At 36.1% G+C, this 14,644-nt stretch overlaps 1 protein-coding gene and 1 pseudogene across 3 annotated transcripts in view; one reads left to right on the top strand and one right to left on the bottom strand.

Annotated features, from left to right (window-relative positions):
* The window catches only part of DENND5A (DENN domain containing 5A), a 75,629-nt gene that overhangs the window by 520 nt on the left and 60,465 nt on the right, over positions 1-14,644 (top strand). The window lies entirely within an intron of this gene.
* On the bottom strand, positions 2,787-2,905 carry LOC118603539 (annotated as a pseudogene).

Below are 14,644 nucleotides of genomic sequence, written 5' to 3'. Positions count from 1 at the left end.
GGCCGGCGCGGGGGAAGGGAGCGGCGGGCGGGAGGAGGGAAACGGGAGCAAAGGGCTCTGAACCTTGAGGAGTCCGAACGGCCTCTGCGCCCCTCCGCGCTGTGGTCGCGTCGTCTCGGACCATTAAGAGGGAAGGGTGTGTGTTCTCAGTCTGGTGAGGGTTGAGTGACTTAGTATAAAATAAAGGGAAGCCCGTTGTCGAACACCCGTTAGGGAGGGAAGAAGGCATCCTACGTGCTACTGAAAGTAAGTTCTACCCAGACTTAAAAAAAAAAAAAAAAAGGCAAAACAAAAACTTCTTCCCAAGGGGCCTGTGATAACAGTTCCTCAAAATCGTTCTAATCCAGCCCCGGGCCGGGCCTCTTGGGTTGATGGGAAGTAATAAAGTGAACTTGGGCCACACCTAAGAGAGTGAGAACTCCCTTAGTTCTAGAAAGGGCTCGTATCCTGGGGCTATGCCTTTTTTTTCTTCTTCTTCTTCTTTTTTTTTTTTTTTTCATGAGAAGTAATTTATATCCGTTATGAGGCCAGCGTCATTTGAGAGTAAAAGGGCAGCATCCTAGTTGGAGAGCCTGGGTTTCGTAGTGATGCTTTGGAGAAGTGGTGGAGTGGTGGGGAAGTGAAGATGGGGCCCGGAACAGATTTGGCATTAATTGCAGAGGGTGTCAGAATTGTAAAATCCCCGTGAATTCCACTGCCCGTCATCAGAGCCTTTTAATTACAACAGTTTTGAAAAAGTTTTTGTCCGGAGTGTCCAGTTTACAGGTTTCAAGTGGATGGAGGGAAGTTTGTTGTGTCATCCTGATTTGATGATGCTCTTTCCAGTGTTCTGTCATGATGTATTCACTAAAGTTTGTCTCCTGAAAGCGATTATCCTGTTGACAAATTATACGTTGCCTCAGAGATGATACGACGAGTTTGTTTGTTTGTTTGTATGTTTTTGTCACCCAGAAAATTCTAGTGTTTCTTATAAAAAAAATTAGGTTTATACTTCACATGACAAAAATGGACCGTCTTTTAAAAAATGATAAATTGATGACCTTTAACAAGGTCAGAATAAATATACTGTTTCTCAAAATTGAGAGCAGGTGGAGAAAAAATCATGAAGCAGTAGTACAGTTAATATTAGGCCTTCTGTTAGGGATTTTTATTGTTTCAAGTTCACTTTTTTATGTCTTCACATTCTTATACAAATGTTAATTTTTCATCTTTTTCTTATTTATTATATTTGTGACTCACAGATGTAGTTGTTGGAATTTGGTTCACGGTATTGGAAATGGAAGGGACCTCAAAGAGGAAAATGAGGCTTAGGAAGGACAGTAGAGCCAGCATCCTTTTAGTTAATTGCCTGACTTTTGGTCCAGTGCTCCTATCATGACACTAAACTGCATCTCATTGCTTGGCTGAGTCTTTAGAAAAGACTAACATGTTGAGAAAGGCTAAAGATAACAGAGCTCTCCCTTGTAAAAGAAACTTTAAGTTGGTGGAATAAACCAGTGTTATTTTTATGCTGTGCTTTTGCGTGTCTATTAAATTATATAGACATTTGATTTTTAGAAAATAAAGAGGACGGTTTGCAAATGATAAAGCAGAGAATGAAGCTGGGAAATGATTTGTTAGTGAGAGCATGGATTTGGGGATTAAAGGTCCCCCCACTGCTATTGACTTGTCTCTGTGACTGGGGGCAAGTTAGATAACTCATGTATAAGAAAAGAATAAATAAAAAGCATCTCATTAAGTAGATTCTCATAAATGTTAATTCTCTTTAAGAAAATATCTGTAAATTATCTGACTTTTCAATAAGCTAAAATTATATCTCTATGAAAGCTTATTGGGAGGATAAAGAAAGGAATATGAGCTGTATAAAATGTGTAAAGAAGGGTATTTTTTTCTTTTAAAGTGTGGTTACAGTAATGGAATACCAAGACCATTTATTCAGTAGGTAGCCTTTGTTAGAATAGGCACTGATTGAAGGATTTCTTTTTTTCCTTCATTTCATTTACGGTGGGTTGGTAGGGGAATCTGGACTACCCAGAGGAAATCTTTGAATAAAACAAAACAAAACAGAATACAAATAGCTGTATGCAGGTCAGTCTTGAGACTCTACAGGGTTTATTTTCTCTGCTCAGCCTGACTTACAGCTCCTAAACTGGTGATGTCATAGTAAGTGAAATGACAGGAAATTGTGAATTGCACCCAGGTGCTCTAGGGAGGCACTGAGAAATCTATATTCTCTCCAAGCAAATTAAGTTAAATGTATCAGGTAGCTTTTATACTCTTAAAAAGTGAATCCAGAACAAGCAAGTTGAAGATGCTCAGTGTTCCTTCTGATTTTGTGGAGGAGGATTAAGACTCATTGTCTGGATGCAGGCATAGAGCTTGCTGTGTTGAATATAGATTTAGATCATTTGATTTTTATGGGAGTATCTATCTCTCTTTCACTTCTTCCCCTTTCTTACAGAGTTAAGCATTTAGGCGAGTCATGTAGTTATTTGTTGTGCAGGGTACTGAGAAAGGTGTGACAATTTTGTTTTCTTGTTTAGTTGAGAAAAGTTTTTTGGATTGGAAGGAGAGGAAGATAATCTATGAGTGAAGTATAAGTCTAGCCAACTTTAGGAAATTTTATCTGTTTGTTAGGTTTTTCAGCTTGTCAGATAAGGTAAGCAAATCTGGAAGAATCCCTTATTTTTATTTATTTTTATTTTTGAGACAAGGCAGCCCTTGGTTGACCTCACAGATTGCAAGAACCTTGTCAGCTTACAATCCCTTATTTTTTTTATTTTTTATGCCTACAGCACCTGGTCTTCCTCGGTGGTCTCCCACCCAAGTACTTACCAGGCCCAGCCCTGCTTCGCTTCCGAGATCATACAGGATCAGGCTTGTTCAGGGTGGCACCACCATAGACTGGAAGCATCACTTTTGATTTACTTTTTCCATTATTGTTGGCCCATCTTAAATGGGAAGGCAGATGGTAGTAGAGTCCAGTCCCTCTTTCTACCCATTTGATGGGCGGGTTTCCTGGGGATCATTATTTTCTCTTTTTCTTTTTATAGTCATCACTAGATAACTGCAAGAGGAGGTTTACCATGAGGTGGGATTCCTGAGTTTACTTTCCCTATCTCTGCCTGAGTCTTAAGATTCCAGAATGCTCATGACCTAGTTTTTATCTTAGAATCTTTAAATTCTGAACAGACCTGCATTCAGCATTGAGATGCTGCAAGTATCTTAGGTTCGTTTATGCCTTCACTATCCCAGTTTTCCTAGGCTCTGAGCACAGGGCCTTGCCAAGAATTGAAGAGAAGGGGTTGAGGCATAGAGAGATGGGAGATTAGCTAGAGTCTTGTATGAATCTACTTAGCACACTGAGAATACACTGAAATCATCTCTTTTTTAAGAAATGATTTTTTGATTTTTCAATTACAATGGACGTACAATATTATATTAGTTTCAGGTATACAACACAGTGATTAGACATTTATATAACTTACGAAGTGATCACCCTGATAAATCTAGTACCCATCTGACACCATACATAGTTATTACAATATCATTGACTATATTTCTTATTCTATACTTTACACCTCCATGATTATTTTAAAATCTCTTAATGTCACCCTTAGAAGAGAAAGATTGCTCACTGTCCAGAAAGCTAGAGGACTGGTCAGATCATACTCCTCTACTAGTCTGGTCAAGTCTCTGTAAATTCTCTTATGGTCATTTTGTGACAGCATCTCTGTTCTGAAGTCCAGACTCCTAGGTGAAGCAAAACTCAAATCCTAATAGCTTACCTCAGGCATCTGTGATACTTCCAGAGGTCAAGATTGCAATGGGAAAGAGGGGAGTTTTCCAAAGTTAGGTTGTGTTTCTCTTTATAAAGTAGAGAATTAGTCTAAAAAAAGAGACCAGCATACAGAAACAATTACAGAGCAGCTCAAGGCAGTTTAAAATTACATGCTAAGTTTAGTTAAGAGAGATTACATATTGTTAAACACAAGAGAACCCCAGTTCATACTCCCTCAGGTAGGGAGGATCATGTTGAAGGATCATGTACTTTAATGACACTGGGGCTCTGTTCCTCTCTTCTTAGGAGGAAATCCTGAGTCACAGTTTCTGGTGGTTAAACCAAGTTCTTTCAAACTCTGCTCAGCCCTTCCTTCCTTCCTAGATAAAAATAAAGTTTTCTTTGCCTAAGGTCTCCTTTGGCAACACCCATTTCCAAGTCCTGTATCCTTTTATAAGCCTGTTATTTGGCTAACTCTGGTGAAAGGTGTACTTAGACTTGGCTTGTCTCCTCAATTCCTGTTGCCATGCCTGAATTTAAATTACTGTCAAGTGGTTTAAGACATCTCCCATGGACCTGCCACAAGAGGGAACCTATACTAATCTGTTTTCGATTCCTTTTGGATATGGGTTAGGATCCAGTGAAAGAGAAAGATGTGCCTTTTAGCATCTGGTTACTTCCCACGGAATTTATTGATTATATATAGGCTATCATTACCAGATTTTTAGATTTACTTCTCAAAATTTATTAAGTGAGGCAGATGTCAAATGTCTGTATTCGGGATGTTTTATGATGGTTGATTTTAGTTTGCAATATATAGAACCCTGGACTTGGTTTATGAGTGGCAGAGTCCTGTCATAGTGGAAAATGAGAGCATGTACCAGCCCTCAAGCTGTGTTCAGTATGCTTCCAAGGGATTAGGTATAACTCTGGGAAGTAAGATGGAAAGAGGTATAATTTAGACTAGCAGTCTCCAACCTTTTTGGCTCCAGGGACGGGTGCTTCTATGAGAATCTAATGCCTGGTGAGATGAAGTGGAGCTGAGGCGGTGATGCTAGTGCTGGGGAGCAGCTGCCAATACAGATTGCTTGCCTGCCTCTCACTTCCTGCTGTGTGACCTGGTTCCTAACAGGCCACAGGGGTTGCGGACCCCTGATTTAGACCATCAAGTTTCTCACATAAAATCTTAGGATATTTGCTTGATTGTAATCCATGGAATCTGTCATAGCGTCTTGTTAAAGAGGTCTGAGTTAGTAATCTTTTTCGTTCATTAGTGTGGTGGATAAGTTAGGTGAAAATTTTGTTAGGCCAACTGTGGTTGACTGTATGGGCTGAACTAGCTGGGTTAGTGTAAAACATTTTCATGGACTACTGAGAGGTCTAAGGCAGGAAGAGAAGGTATGTGGAGGTTCCTCTCATTAAGCTTCATTCTTCTGTGAGTGTGAGATTCCTTGATTTCTAAACTATTCCCGGTTGGCAAAATATGAGTATGCATTCATTTATATTGGTCACAAAATAAAAAATATGTCAGAGCTACAAATCAGAGCTAGTTAAGCCACCACTTTTGACAGATGGTTATGATTAATATTTGTAAATGACTTTGTAGTTTGCAGCATACTTTTAAACAGTTTAAAAAAATTTTCAGCCCTACTTGAAAAACAGTTTTTTTGTCTGGTGTCACCCAGCAAGTTAGAAAGAACTGTTAGAATCCAGGTCTTCTATATGCTGCCTCACCATCAATGAGATTATTATTATTTTAACTTATAGATTTGGGAAAACTGGAGCAATGGTTTAATCATTGGATAGCAGAGTATTAAAGTGTCATGGCCTTCTTAATTCAGTCCTCAACCTACATTGCAGTAGAGGAGCTCTGTCACTTGCTTTTTGAATTGTAGTTAAGGCTGGTTGTTATTTTATATATGTTTTTTCCTGTTTCCCCGCTTATATCAGTTCTAGAAATGTTTTTTTTAAAACAATTGCTACGGTTTTGTTTCTATGAAGCTCCCTTTTTTGTGTGACTGTTTCAAGGTGTTTATGCTTTTTGAGGTCTGTTTTCTTTGGGGAAAAAAAAAAAAAGATTCGCATCTGCTAACCTCAGAAATTCCTCGGTTTGCATCTTTTGTGGTTGAAGTCCGGGCCTGGTTTTGACTTCTGGTTTACTGTATTCTTTATAATGAAAAAATTTGGGAAGCAACAGAGAAACTTTCAGGATTTTTTAAAGGCAAGAAGAGAGAAGAAGAAATGATTTAGAAATAATTATCATAAACCACGATTTACAGGCCTACCTCAAAGATATTATGGGTTCATTTGCAGATTACCACAATAAAGTGAGTCATTTTCTGCTGGTGGAGGGTTTTGCCTTTAAAAAACACAGCATCTGTATAACACAGTAAAATGAAGTGCGATCAAATGAGGTATGCCTTATAAGTGGATAAACACAATTTATAACAAATTACATGCATTTTAAAAATAAAACATTAGAATTACTCTCCAGGAATGTCAAAGGACTTGATTCTTTTCTCAGTTGTGTCACCTCTGATGCCCTTTTCCTTTTGTTTTTGTAGTTTTAGAATAATGACTCTTAACAATGTGTTAGCCTAGTTAGGAAGATAGGTATTAAAGACAGTGTTTTATGTAGCATTTACTTGATAAAGATTTGTCATATTAATTATGACAAGTTAGAGGCTGCCTGTTCCGATTTTCAAAGAATTGTATGTAACTATACATATAGATAGATTGATCTATATTATGTATTTCAGATATAAGACACAATACTTAATTTTTTAGAACTTAAATAAGCCCAATTCCACAACTTCTCTAAGTACCGAGTAAGTTAAGAATGTGGAGTCTGTAGAAGAGAGAAATAGCAGTGATTATTTTCTCATACTCAAAAAGCTGAGGGCCATTGGCACGTTACCTGTCTAATGTGAAAAAAAAAAGCTGAGGGCCAAAGTCAGATTTAAAGGTAAGATTGTGATGGGAGAGGTATTTTATACTGCATTCTGATTATTTTATAATTTTAATTTGTAAAACTAAATTTTATGATAGTGCAGATGAACCTGTACTTTTTTGTTGTTAATGAATCTCAGTTTATTTAGCCATTTCTATTGATTCTGGATCACAATCTCTTGTTGGGAAAAAATAAAACAAGCATTTAGAAGTATTACCTGCCAAACTGACAACCATCCAGCTTTGTTGAACTCTAAGGTTCTGTCTGTCCCAATAATATTTCATCCCTTTCTTTGCTAAGTAATTACCTAATATTTTTCTCCCACCCCCATTTTCTCACAACATCTGTATGAAACAGATTATTTCTGCTGCATCTCTATTATGTGGAAAGTGATATTTAAGCATTTATAGTTTAATCTTTTAGAAGACTGTTTAGTGTTTTGTAGAGGATTCTTGGTTGGCCGATCTAGCTCTGTTGGCTGCTTAGCTCATTTGGTTATGAATGTGGTGCATTTAATGAGGCCAACCAAGGTCATTGAATTGTTTCCATAAGGACCAGTTAGCTTTTACCCACTTTGGTGCTAGCCCCAGCTGACTATTCCACTCACAAATAAACTGGAGGTCATAGGGGAACGTAGGCAAGAAAGTGAGGCCAGAGTAGCACTTCATCCTGTTCTTGATATATGATTAAATTAGTAGGTATTTATTGTTTATTGAATACTCTCCAGTGCCAGGTACCAGATGGTATTATCCCCATTTTACAGATTAGGAAACTAAAGTGCAGAGAATTTAAATAACATGACCCAGATCATCATATAGCAAGAACTGGAAGTCGGTTTTCCCTGTCTCTGTAGTCCTCTAACAGTGATCCCATCCCAACCTTTTTGGCACCAGGGACCGGTGCTCCTATGAGAATCTAATGCCAGATGATCTGAGGTGGAGCCTAAGCGGTGATCCTAGCACTGGGGAGTGGCTGCAAATGCAGGTTAAGCTTTGCTTGCTTAACTGCCGCTAACCTTCTGTTGTGCAGCCCAGTTCCTAACAGGCCATGGACTGGTACTGGTCTATGGCCTGGGGGTTTGGGGACCCCTGCTCTACCACACACCTCTCGATTATTGAAAGAGGCTTGGTGATGGGACACTTGTTTCCATAGATGTGTGAGATACAGTTGCTGTCCTTGAGCTTATAGTCTTCTGAGGAGTCATGCATATAAACCAGTAGCTGCAGAAAAGGATCAGTTCATTAAGAGAAGAGCAAATAATGGTTCAGGGAGAGAGAAAGGGTTCTGTTCTCTAGCTTGGTAGTTTATGTCTTGCAAAATTTACTATGAAGTGCTTAGCTCTGGGTGTGACCTTGAATGAAAACAATAGTCTGATTTATTTATTTATTAATTCAATGCTTGTTTAATATGTGTAAAAACACCTTTGGGTCTGTACATAAATTATAGAATCTGAAGATTGGAAAAACCATAGTTGAAAGTCAACCATGTAAGGAATGGCATTTTTCTCTCTCTAAAAATAAACTTTGAGTTATAAAGTACATATTTCTTATAGACAATTTAGAAATTATAGAAAGATACAGAAATAAATCACTCATAATTCTCTTGTCCAGAATTAAGCTGTTAGCATTTTGATGTTTTTCTGTAGTGCCTTTCAGTTTAAAACATTTTTGTTGTAGTATACCTTAAATAGAGATCCTAAGTATATGTGTGTAACCGTCGTCTAGATTAATTCTTCTTTTTTAGTTTTAATTAGATGTGGTATATGTATGTATACTCTTCAATATTTTGATGAGTGAAATGCAAAAATTTTGATTTTTTTTGTTCTGTCATGAGTATTTCTCAATATCATGAGTATTTCTCAATAGCATGAAGTAGTCTCCTGAAATTTTATTGATCCTAGTTAAGAATTAATTACAAGGAGCAGAAACTCATTCAAACAAGTTGAAGTAAAAAGGGGATTTATTTCAAATCATAACATTATATATTTATAAATAACATCTAAAGAGGATATCTCATATAAATACAAAGAAAGATCTTTCTGGTGAATATATGGAGTACTTCAAATTTTTTTTTTCAAATATCTTTGTACATATATTTTTACACTTGTGGGAGTCATTCTAGAGGATTAATTGCTAAAACTAGACTTTGTCGAATCCAAGGAATAATGCATATTTTAAATTTTATTAGCTCTTTCCTAATCGCCTACCTCAAAAGGTTAGACTCACCAACAGTGTTTAAGATTCTACCATTTTTTTCTCTACATCTGTGATAAAATGTTACTGCTTTTCTAAACTGTTTCCCATGTGCTAGGAAAAAAAAATCTATTTTAATTTGAATTTAATTACTTGTGAAGCTGAGCATTTTTTTAATATATTTCGTATATATTTGTACATTTCTTCTGTGAATTACCTGTTTAGATCCTTTGTTTATTCATGTATCTATTGTGTTTTTTATCTTTTTCTCATTGATTTGTAGAAACTATTGGGAATATTTAGATTGTCAGGGTATACTTAAAAAAACTTGCAGTGAAAAAATATGCATACACGAATATATATTTATGAAATTGGGATCATAAGAGAAATATAATTTTGTATCCTGCCTTTTTTTTAGGGTTTTTATAAGAATTTATTTGAGCCAAACTGACCATATATGCTAGGGAGCAAGATCTCAAATGCTCCCTGTATCCTGTCTTTTTAATTTACTATTACATGTTGATCATTTTCTCATGTTATTAAATGTGCCTTGAGTATTTTCTCATGCCATTAAATGTTCTTCATAAACATGATTTTAATTGTTATTTAATTTCAAAGTATGAACTGTCAAATTTTTAATGATTATTCGGCACTTGGATAGTTTATACTTTTTTATTATAAATAATTTCACAATATACATATGTCATACAAATCTTTTAGTGTCTGTTGCTTTAATGTAACTATCACTAAGACAGTTATTAAGTTAAATTAGATGACCCTTTAAATACATTTCATATGTAATTATAATTTTCTTTTTAGAAGTGCCATGCCAATTTATGCTCACGCCTAGCTTGCCATTGTTTAATCGTGCGCGCGCGCGTGCATGTGTGTATTGCGGGGGGGGGGGAGGGGTGGTGGTAAATTACACATAATATAAAATTTACCATCTTAACCGTTTAAAAATGTACAATGCAGTGGCATTTAGTACATTTCACAATGTTGTGCAGCCATCACTATTATGTAGTTTTATAACATTTTCCTCACCCCAAATAATATTTCATCACCCCAGAAGGAAACCCTGCACGCATGAAACAGTCACTCTCTAATTCCCTCTTTTTCAAGCTGCTGGTAACCACTAATCTGCTTTCTTTTTATTTGGATTTGCCTATTCTGGATATTTCATATAAATTTAATCATATAATATGTGGCCTTTTATATCTGGCTTCTTTCACTTAGAATAATATTTTCTAGGTTCATCCATCTTGTATTGTAAATCAGTACTTCATTCCTTTTTATGGATGAGTAATATTTCATTGTATGGCTATACTACATTTTGTTTATCCATATTTATCTGTCGATGTACATTTGGGCTGTTTTCACTTTTTGGCTATTTTGTGAATAGTGCTGCCAAAAACATTCATTTGCAAGGATTTGTTTGAATGTCTGTTTGGGTATATACCCAGGAATAGAATTGCTGGGTCATATGTGAACTATCTGTTTAATAAACCTTTTTAAGAAGTACCAAACAATTTTCCACAGCAGCTACACCATTTTACATTCTTACTTCAACACATGGATGTTCCACTTTCTTCACATCCTAGCTAATACTTTTTTGATCTTATTTTTTAATATGTATTTATTTTTGTAAAGCAATTTATTAAACCTTTGTATTTGTATTGTGAACTGTCTTTTATACTCTTTATAATTTCTCTTGCTTATGTTTTTTTTGGGAGGGTGGAGAATAGGGAGGCTTGAGATTGGGGTGTTTTTGAAGAGTAGTTATGGATCTCTTTTGCTTAGGAAAGCTGGTCAATTTGCTACAGAAGTAGGGTGGGTAAAAAATTTTGATTTGGAGTTATATTAGTTTTTTATGGCTGCTGCAACAGAGTATCACAAACTGGATGGCTTAAAACAATAATAATTTTTTTTCTCTCTTCTGGAAGCCAGAAGTTCAAAATCAAGGTGTTGGCAGGCTTCGCTCTCAGAGGCTATAGAGGAGAATAATTCTTCTCTTCCAGCTTTTGGTGGCTGTCAGCATTCTTTTGCTTCTGGCCACATCACTCACATCTTTACATCACCTTCTTTGTGTATGTGCCATCTCCATGTGTCTGTCTTATAAGGATACTTGTCATTGGATTTAGGGCGCACCCAGCTAATCCAGGATGATCTCAAGATCTTTGATTACATCTATAAATATCCTTTTCAAATAAGATAACATTTACAATCTGGGGATTAGGATGTGGACATACCTTTTTTGGGACCACCATTCAACTCACTACAGAGTCTAAAGGGTAGGTCTTGGATTTCTTCAGGTGTTAGCAAGAAGCAGAGAGGAGTAAAAGGGAAAGCCTAAGAAAAATGTTTAAGGAGAAAAGAGACTAATTCACCAGTGCTATATACTGTTACACTTGATATTCAGAGATGCCATAGGATTTTAGGATAAAAATGGCTTAGGTCTAATTTTATTTAACAGAAACCATGTAACTCAGACAAAAATCAAACTTCTGTTATAGTAGAATATTCTTTATAATAAAAGTATTTCTTTAGCAGCATAGTGATTTTGGAACCAGTTAGATACATTGTCATTGTCATCAGTAATCATTACTATCTAGGCCTTGTATTTACACTGTATGTATTCTTTTAAAATAGTCAACATAGGTCTCATAGAAAAGAATTAAGAGCCGGTTAGAATTTCCAAACCTTAATTTTACAGAAGAAGAAAGTGTGGCTGGAGGGTTCTGAGTAACTTCTCTGAGTTCTCATAGCTGGTTAGTGTCAGAGCTGAGACTTGAATTTGGGGTCCCTTAATTCTTATGTGATCGTTTTTTTTCCACGATACAGTGTACAAACTGAACGGTGTTAGGGAAGTAGTGATTTGTAAAAAAAAATAAATAAATAAAATTTAACTAACTAATTAATTAATTCTTCCCCCCTTATAGCTGAGGTTCCTTATTGGGTTAGCAAAGGATATCGTATAGCCTAAAGGTTATATTTATCCCCTGGATTTGAAATCCAGACCCTTCATTTACTATTTGTGTGACGTTGGACAGTTTACTTCTGTGTTTTAGTTTCTTCATCTTTGAAATGGAAATAGAACCTATCTCACAGGGTTTTGGTAAGATTAAATAAATTACTAAATTAAATGGCTTGGAGCAGTGCCTAGCATATAATGAGTATCCATTAAATGTTCACTATTTCTAACATTTTTATTCTTTGCATCACCTAACTTTCTATGTAATTTTGACATGGATGAGAAGTGGAGATAGGGTAATAGTACTACACACATTATGGTGTTTGGGCCTGTTAGCAACCAAATGAGAGAAGTTCTATTATTCCCATTTTATAGATGAGGAAACTGAGATACAACATAGGTAAATAACTTGCCTAAAGTTATACAGCTATTATGTGGAAAGGTTGGGGTTCAAACTCAGATCTGTCAGAATCTAGAGTTTACTCTCTTTTAAAGTTAAATTTTATTAGATATATATACAATAAAGTACGCACATCAGAGTATACTACACTATGATGTAGTTTTATAAACTGAGCATAACCATGTTGCCAGCACCCCAGAATCCTTCCTTGTGTCTCTTCCAGTTTCTGTTTGCTATCTCACAAAAGTTACACTGTCCTGACTTCGATCAGCATAGAGTAGTTTGCCTGTCTTTGTACTTTACAGAAATGTATTCATACACTGTGTGCTCTTTTTCTGTCTGGTTTCTTTCATACAACATTATGTTTGAGAGATTCATTCATACTGTTATTGGTAGTTTTAGATTGTTTGTTCTCACTGCTGTATAGTTTTCCATACCACAATTTATCTCTCAATTCTGTTGATGACATGTGAGTAGTTTTCTAGATTTTTAGTATTACAATTGTTACATGTTACAAACATCATTTTATATGCCTTTTGTGTGTGTGTGTGAGAGAGAGAGAGAGAACGAACGAACATGCTTTTTGGTCTTTTGAGTATCTAGGAATGGAATTGCTGGGTCATATATGTATGTTTGGCTTTAGCAGATACTGCCATATGGTTTTCCACAGTAGGTTGTTTCAGTTTACATTCTCATCTGCAGTCCATGAGGTTGTAGGTTACACCTTATCCTCACCAACATTTGGCATATCCTTCCTTTTTATTTTAGCCATTGTGGTCGTTACAGAGTAGTATTGTATTACTTCAATTTTCTGGATAACTAATGAAGTTGAGCACCTCTCAAAAGTTTTAGACACTTGTATATCCTCTTTTGCCATTTTTCTTTCAGGCAGTCTTTTTTCAATTATTGATTTAATGGAATTCTTTATATCTTCTGGATGTGAGTCTTGTCAGTTATAGTATTGAAAATATCTTTTACTCTCTTCGTTTACATTTCATTTTCTTAATGGTGACTTACTTTTGAGGAACATGTTTTTAGTTATAGTCCAACTTACCAGTTTTCTTTATGTTTAGTGCATTTTGTATTCTGTTTGAGTATCACAAAGATGTTCTGTGTTTCTTCCTAAAAACTCTATTGTTTCATCTTTCACTTTTAGATCTGCAATCCCAGAGTTAACTCTCTTAAACTAGTATGCTGTAACACTACTTTGTACTGCCTGAAAAAAGCTCCTCCTCCTTCTTTTGTGTGTGTGCCATTTTTCAGCATCCTACAGAGTGAAAGAGAAACATTTCCACTGCTCACACAGCTGGGCCCGAAGTACAACAAGGCTTTTGATATGACCAATACAGGGCTTTTAATACACACTTAGTAAAACAAATGCTAATCTTTGTGCTTTGATCTAGTAGTAATTGGTAAAATTTTAGTGGTTAGGAAACTGTAAAAAAAATTTTATTACTATAAAAAGTCTTAAGGGGAAAGAAAATTTTTTCTGTTATCGAGGGTAACCTGACAGATTCTTAAATCTCTTGTGTGCTCTGAGGAAGAAGAGGCTGTCAGGTGGTCCCTTATTTTAAGCTGAGAAATTTGGGCTTAAAGACATGTCAGTGTTCTGGGTATAGCCATGTTTGCTACTCTAGGCTCTTCTTTGGTTTGTGTTCTGTGAAGGAGATGTCATTTTCATGAAGTAGAGACTTCCTTCTTGGGAAGCATTTGGGAATTTCCAGGGCATTTTTGTGTCTTGCATATATGGCTGTCCTTTTGGGAGGAAAAGGGCTAATATTTGTTGAGTACCTCTTGTGCTCCATGTAAGTATGCCCCATATGCTTTACATATGTTAACTCACTCAGTCCTCTCAATAGGCCTATGAAATAGGTATTATTATCCCCATGTTACAGATAAGAAAACCGAGGTTTATAGAAGAGAGACCTTGAGTAGGTTACTTAAAATTCAGCAAGACGTGGAAGTAGTATTTGAATCTAGATTTGCCAGTGTTTGAAGTCCTGTTTCTTCTACTGTAGTATATAAACTACAGGATATACTATTGTACCTTTCTAGTTTCTTCTGGATGAGTGAGTGGCCTCTTCAAATTTGTGAGACTTGTCTAACCTGAGAGATAGAAGTTTACTCAAATGTGTTCATGAATTCCAGGAGAAGTTAATTTTGAATGATACATTTTTATGTCTCTAGAGCATTTAGCATAGAGCTGTATACATAGTAAGAACTCAGTTGAGTATAGAATAATGTAATATAGCAGAATGGCTGATTGTGGGGTAGACAGAGTCTCAATCTTATGGTGGCTGAGTGGAGTAAAACATCACTGATTGCTTATATTTATAGCTTAGATTTGTTG

The sequence above is a fragment of the Rousettus aegyptiacus genome, unplaced genomic scaffold (genome assembly GCF_014176215.1).
Source record: "Rousettus aegyptiacus isolate mRouAeg1 unplaced genomic scaffold, mRouAeg1.p scaffold_m13_p_5, whole genome shotgun sequence".
Lineage (NCBI taxonomy): Eukaryota > Metazoa > Chordata > Mammalia > Chiroptera > Pteropodidae > Rousettus > Rousettus aegyptiacus.
This window is presented reverse-complemented; position numbering and strand designations above follow the sequence as displayed.